Genomic DNA, 7699 nt, shown 5'->3' with positions numbered 1-7699 from the left:
CAGTGACAGCTTCTGCTACACCAGGGTTGCAGGGTCACAAGAGCAAAGGCATGAGGACCTGTGTGCAAGGATCTGCCTCCGGCCACTTGGCTCCTAAGTGAGCTGAGAGAGTGGCAGACACTGAGTGTGACCTAGATTCTTCTCATAGACAATGGCTTCTCCCTCCTTCCAGAAGACCAAACTGTTTTTCCACTATAGCCCGTAATAACAACAGGCTCACATTTCATGCATGATCTCAGTCTCTCATCGACCTCTCCCAACATCCCCGTACGGGAGGAACTATGATTTTCATTTTACAGAAGAGAAAACTGAGGCTAAGATAGCAAAGACAATAGTACCTATCTGGAGATATCTTTTTCAAAAGGTTGTTATAAGGGCTCAATGAAAGCTGTGATGATGATAACCTGTTTAAGAGGTAATAGTGTACTGCTCCTGGCAGGTTTATCCTCCCAGTCTGCATGCTTCACAAAGCGCTTTGCATGTAGAAGATGCCCAACGAATGGCGTGTTCGACTGGGTTGAAGCCACCCTTCCCGCCTTGCACTTAAGTGCCAAGATCATAGTTTCCAAACCAAGAAGTTCTGGTTTCTGAATTTCTTTATCTGAAAGATCTTGTCAAAGACGAAACACACAGGGGAACGAAGGAGACGATTTTATTCAGACTATTGCAATAGGGCGAGCCATCGGATGTGAAGATCAACGTGTCTCGGGCGGGTGGCTTCACCTGACGCTTTTATAGACAGAAATAGACAAGTTACAGGTGGGGGTATGGAGAGTTGGGGTTGTTTTGCTGTCAGAGGACATTTCAACCAGCTGATCAGAAAGTGTTTCCCTTTGTGTCTGGCTAGTTTCTGAGGGACAAACAACTCTAATGTTAATCACTCATGAGACAAAGAACGGGAAGCTGGAGAGTGGTCTGTGTTCGGTCTCGCCACAGGTACACAAAGGAGGCATCTTCGAATTTGCAGAGTCTTATCTGATTTATATGAGGAAGAGTGCTTCTTTCAGCTAAGGCATTTTCAGAAACACGAAAGGATGAGGGATTTTGGAAAACAAAGGTTAGGGGGATTTCTGAACTGTGGCCGTTTTCCACGAGCACAGCACTCGGATAAAGTTCAACATTGTCAGTCTCATGAAAAAAGGATAAAAATTAAAGTACATTTAATTACATGGTAAGCCTCATTTACTAAAAAAACAAAAATGACTCACACACATACAGACAGATGCAGCAAGAGCAAGCCCAGCTACTCCACCGCTGGCTTCCCATTGCTTGTGTTTTTTTTTTTGAAAGATTGGCCCTGAGCTAACATCTCTTGCCAATCTTCCTCTTTGTTTTTTATCTCCCCAAAGCTCCCCAGTACATAATTGCATATCCCAGTTGTAGGTCCCTCCAGCTCTTCTATGTGGGAAGCTGTCTCAGCCTGGCTTAATGAGCGGCGCCTAGGTCTGTGCCCAGGATCCGAACTGGCAGAATCCTAGGCTGCCCAAGCGGAGGGTGTGAACTTAACTACCCAGCCATGGGGCTAGCCCCTTCCCATTACTTTTAAGATAAAGATTGACGTCTTTAGCAAGCCTCCAGGCCCCACCCCATCTAGCACCTGTCTGCCTCTCTGGCCTCATCTCAGAGCCCTCTACCTCTCCATCTGTGCACTCTAGCCTCATTGTTCTTTCTGGAACATTCTGTGCTCTCTTTTGCCTCAGAGTTCTTGCCAAACTTGTTTTCTCTGCCTCAAAGGCTCTCCACCTGTCTTGACCTCAACGCCACCTCAGCATAGACACCTCAAGCTTGGCTGGTTATCTGTTCACTTTTCTTTCGTCTAGATCAGGTTCCTATGTTAAAAATCCTCGGGGATCCCTGAGCTACCAGAAATTTATCAACCTGTTTGATCAACTACTTATCTTCATTTGAACGTCTTCTAGAATATGTAAAAAGTAATAAATAAATGTATTTTCCATGTTACATGTATAAGAACGTCTATAATTGTATATGTGCCTTTGATGTATTTTCCCTTCAAGATTATCAACTGTGTGTTTGACAAGTGTATATTAAATAAATCTGTAATCAGTTGAATTTTTGGTTATAAACGTATTATAATAGGAATTGTCTCACAAACACAACACGTAAAGAAGTATTAAATGTTTAGCAAGCAAGTGTTCCGTAACTACTTTAAAAAGCGGTTATTTTCTTTTGCTAAAAAAAAATCCTCAGAGATCAAAATTCTTTTCCTCTAGAGCAGCGCTAATAGAAATACAACGTGAGCCACACGTGTAATATTCAGTTTTCCTATTGGCACCTCTAAAAAGGTAAAAAGAAAAGGTGGAAGTTTTTATTTTTCAGCTGTGGTAAAATACACACAACATAAAATTGATCATCCTAAGCATTTTTAATTCCACAGTTCAGCAGTGTTAAGTAGATTCACATTGTCGTGCAACCGATCTCTAGAACGCTGTCATTTTGCAAAACTGAAACTCTCTGCCCGTTACCAGCTCCCCATCCCCCCTTCCCCGGAGCCCCTGGCAACCACCGTTCTATTTTCTGTCTCTATGAGCTTGACTACGCAAAGCACCTCATGTAAGTGGAATCACAGAGTATTTGTCTTTTTGTACTGACTTATTTCACTTAACAATGTCCCCAAGGCTCATCCGTGTCGAACCACGTGTCGGAATTTCATCCCTTTGGAAGGCTGAGTCATACTCCATGGGATGGTTTGTTTAGCCATTCAAGGACACTCGGGTTGCTTGTACTTTTTGGCCACTGTGAATAGTGCTGCTACGAACATGGGTGTACAAACGTTTCTTCAAGACCCGCTTTCAATTCTTTTGGTACAGATACCCAGAAATGGAATTGCTCAATCATACTATAATTCTACTTTCCATTTTTTAAGAAACTGCCATACTGTTTTCCACAGCAGCTGCACCATTTTACATTCTCACCAAGGCACGAGGGTTCCAATTTCTCATCCTCACCAACATGTTATTTTCTGTTATTTTTGTTTGTTTTTTTTTAAATAACAGCCATCCTAATGGTTATGAGGTGGTGAAATTAATTTTAATAAGACATTTTCTTTAGCTCAGTATATCTAAAATATTTGTCAAGTCTACCAGTAATCAATTAAAAATTATTGAGATATTTTACTCTTTTTTTTCAGTACGAAGTCTTTGAAATCTGCTACGTATTTTGTACTGAGAGCACATTTCACTTAGGACTAGCCACATTTCAACTTCTCAACAGCCACCTGTGACTAGTGGCTCCCATATTGGATAGCCCAACTGAAGAGCCATTAACTCAATTTAATATTATGTACTCACTGGTAGGCATTTCTGATTGACTGTCTGCCCCATTCAGGCCAAGCTCCAGGAGGAAAAGAGTGTGTCTGTTTTGCTCACTGTAGGGGAGCAGAATTTGCCACCCCAAAACGCGTCTCTTTGGCTTGATTATTTTTAAGAACAAAAGACTCAGGAAGAAACTTTGACGTTCCCCTTAACTGCCTAAAAGAATTTAAGATGGAAGGCCCGTTCCAGAAAGGAGCTATAACCATAGATAACTATAGTACAGTGTGAACTAGATGTGGTAGACAGGTAGGAACCTAGCCAGGCCCCTTTGATCAAAGTCCTCTCCAGCCATGTCCACTGTCTCTACAAGGCATGGTAACATTTGCTTTCCCATCTCCGTGTGAATGGCCTTCCTCCTTTGTGAAGTCCCAAACCACTACCCCCAACATCCTCTTTTGTCTTTAGCTGAAGATGGTGTTTAAGGTGGTGGCTTCGGCCATTTTGCTGAGTCACTCAGCTTTCCTGGGTTTCTCCCATGTAAACATGTTATTAAATTTGTTTGATTTTCTCCCATTGTTTAATTCTTAGACCAGCTAGAATAACCAAGAAGGATGGAGGAAAGTTTTGTTCTCCCCCACATCACATTACAGCAGCTGGCTGAAGTTTGCCACATATAGACGCTCAACAACATTTTTCAATGAAGGAATTAGTAGAAAATGTTGCTATTAATATCTCTGCTCATGGCTTTGTTCAGACTCATTCATAGCTCATTTCTAGGAATAATTTGCAATTCTTTGTTTCCTTGATCCTGGCAGGTGGGTTGGATCTACGTCTGAAGAGACTGAAATAGCAAGGAAATGCTTTTGTAGTGAAGGAAAAATATCTTTCGTCTATTCACTTCAGGTTCTTAGCTTGGTTTCTGGAACAAAAGACAGATTAACAAGAAGAAAGCATACAGAGTTATTTAGGATAAGTTTGACATCACAACAGAGTCTCTGTAAGGAAATGAAGACCTGAAGAAGTGGTTAACCCTGAGCGTTCTTCTGCTAGGTTTGACAGAGAGTGGAAAGTCATGGAAAATGTGATAGGATAAAAGTTGGATGAGGTAAGCGTAATAAACTGGAGGAAACTTAGCAAAGCCTGTTTGTTCTGCCCTCTAGATCTTGGAGATAAGGAGGTTTCTTTCTTCTGCACATAAGGAGGGCACTTCTCACCAGCGGGCCCTTTGACCTGCTTCAGCAGAAGGTCAGAGTCCTTCCTGCACCCACTGTTCCCCAACTTTTTTCAGCCTAAATATTCAATAGGTCAACGTACCATATTTTGGGGTGGTATGTCCTGAACCTGGTCACTATCATGGCAACACACAGCAAACTGCATTCATCAGAGGATAAATCTTATCTAACACCAGTAAGATGTGTGAATATAATCTTAGCCTGCTTATCATTATTTTCAGTATAAATCAAGGGAGAGCAAGGGTTAACTATTAATCACTAGCATTCCAACATGGAAAATGTATAAGCAGAGGCCAGGGAGCTGTCTCCCTGGAGGCCCCGCCTGGGGGTGGGGCGGGGCATTTAGTTCCACCAGGAGTTTTCCATGGTGCATGTCAGATCCTCATCCTGGATGTGGTCACAGGACTACAACGTGACCCCATGGAGGCACAGTCTCCCTTCCTTGTGCAGGGAACAACCTGTTCAGTCAATTGCAGTGGTCCCGTGAAATCTCTCTAGAGCCATCACACTGTCTGAGGTCAACTTCCATTAACCAATTAAACGAGGTTGACGCATAAAAGCAGAAGGCCCACTAATTATTTCTTGTTGGGAAGTCACTATCCTAGAGATCCAAATATTTATGTTCTTACGAGTAGCAGAGTACACTCTAAGCTAGTCACATGTATTAACTAATTTAATCCTCTTAATAACTCTACTATACTATTATTAATCCATACGAGGAGCCTGAGTTTCAGTAATTTGCTGAAGGTTGTGACCACACAAATGGGGGTCTCCTACTGAGGGGTCTATGCCAGGTCAAGTCAGACTGCCATGTTGCATTCAACCTGTTTTGACTGGTTTTGTTCAGCCATCTTGTCCTTCCTTTCTTTGCGGTTTCCTGCAAGCTAAAAATAACACATTAGGTTTATTCTGAGCAGGCTTGTGGTTAATGTCTTACGGGGCCAGGGGCAGGGGTAACACTACCCAATGCACATCAAAAAAGCCAATTATTACAGCATCACCTTTTGGGAAAAGAAATCAGCTTTATTCTGAGAAACTGATCTTCAGGGAGACAGGAGGCATGTGCCCTCACATCTGTCTCCCTGATCCAGGGCTTGGGGGGCAATTTATGGGATGAAGGGCAGGGCGGTCTGAAGTGTGGAGATGGATGATTGGAGGTGAGGAGAAGTGAAGTAATTGATGATCTGCGCAAGTGTGGCCAAGCTTCACAGCTCTTCACAGGACACATGTTCACAAAATGGTGGAGTTAGCATGATCTGAGCGTGGAGTTTTTAGCTCCTTGACATCAAAAAGATCACTTGTGTGGCATTTGCACAGGCCCTGTTGATGGGTTGCTGGTCTCAACCTGCCTGAACTGGACGAGGGGGTCTCAGCTCCTGAAAAACCCCTCTTAATTACTCTGTTGATAAGATGGCGTCCATTGAACTGGTCCTGGAGGGCCCCAGGAAGTAAACGACAGGGCTGGGATTTGAACCTTGTCTAGTTTCCTCAGCCAACGCAACGACAGACCCCCCCCTTCCCTTAATCATTGCTGACCTGGGGCCTGGAAAGATCTCTGTTGCTCCTTCATCTTGTTTCAGGCTTGTGTCTGAACAGCTACACTTCAGAATGAGCACATTGTCTTCTTAGACTTGCTAATACATTCTCTCATCAGAACACAAGGCCTGGGAGCCCTTCTGTACCCTTCAGATGACTGTGAGAATCTTTGCTCTGACCTGCCGGCTCAAGAACTGAAGGCTTCCCTTGGAGGGCCATTGCTTTACCCTCATTTCCTAGTTATTTCGGGACATCTTCCCCGGGTACCCAAGTTCTGACAACTAACACCCACTCCAATAATCAGAAAATCCAAACCAGTCTGACAACTTCAGAGCGTGGATTGTCTAACATTTCTCTCTTTACACAATAAACTTTTGAAATGCTGCAAGCAAAAAAAAAAAAAAAGAAAAAGAAAAGCTGGAATTTGTAGATATTTAGATGCTTGGAGGCAGCTGGCTGTTAGAGGAACCCTGATGTGAAGGCTTTTGTTAAGTGGAGGACCAGATTTGTAAACCAAACAATTACCCCCAGCCAGATAAAAACAACAGCATCCGTTTCCTGGCACTTGCTACAGACCAGAAACTGTGCCAGGCCTTCATATCCATCATCTCTCGCTCGCTCGCTTTTCATACCAGCTTTATTGTGACATAACTCACATACTGTAGCATTCACCCTTTTAAAGAATGCAATTTGATGTTTTAAGTATATTCATAAGGATGTGGAACCATCCCCATTATCTAATTCTAAGACATTTCCATCATCCCAAAAGAAACCCCATACCAGTTAGCAGTCACCCCTCATTCCCTCTCTGCCCAGCCCCCGATTAACCACTAACCTACTTTCTATCCCTCTAGATTTGCCTATTCTGAACATTTCACATAAATGGAACTGTACAGTATGTGGTCTTTTGCGCCTAAATTCTTTCACTTTGCATCACGTCACCAAGCTCCCTCCCTATTGCAGGATGTGTTAGTACCTCATTCCTTTATATGATCAAATAGTATTCTAGGGTACGGATACGCCACATTTTGCTTATCCACTCATCAGTTGGTGGGCATTTGGGTTGTTTCCACTTTTCGGCTACCATCATCTCTTTGAATCTTCATCCCACCCTTAGAAGTGGTTGTTGTTCTCCGTTGATTGAACAAATTATGGTTTCTTAGAATACCAAAAATGACAAATATTCCCAAGAAATCACCAACTGCACTTAAAAGTCCCAGAGACCAGTCAAGTACTGGTTCTCATATCAGGAAAGGATAGGAGTTCTGGATTTAAGACTTCTTTCAAACCTCATCTGTAAACTCAATCAAATGAAAATGTCCTGAGCCATGAAGCCCCCTCCTGCCTGAGGGCAGGAATACTTCTTTCAAAGAGTTCTGGCATCGTTTGATGCTGTCAGGGCTTGGTGGGCTCTAGAGATCTGGTCCTTTCCACAGCCCACAAGATTCTCGCAGAAGAGCACTGTGGATCGATGTTCCACTCGGCGGCCCTGGCTGGATTCAGATACCCTGTCTGACAGTTAATGGGGTGTGACTTTGGTCAAGTTACCTAAACTCTCTAAGCTTTAGTTTGGTCATCATAGAACGGGGTTAATACCAGCGCTTGAAGTTCCAGTCAGGAATCAGGACAGTGCCTCTCACACTGTAAATCCAACCAGTG

Source organism: Equus asinus, chromosome 10 (assembly GCF_041296235.1).
Source record: "Equus asinus isolate D_3611 breed Donkey chromosome 10, EquAss-T2T_v2, whole genome shotgun sequence".
Taxonomy (NCBI): domain Eukaryota; kingdom Metazoa; phylum Chordata; class Mammalia; order Perissodactyla; family Equidae; genus Equus; species Equus asinus.
This window is presented reverse-complemented; position numbering follows the sequence as displayed.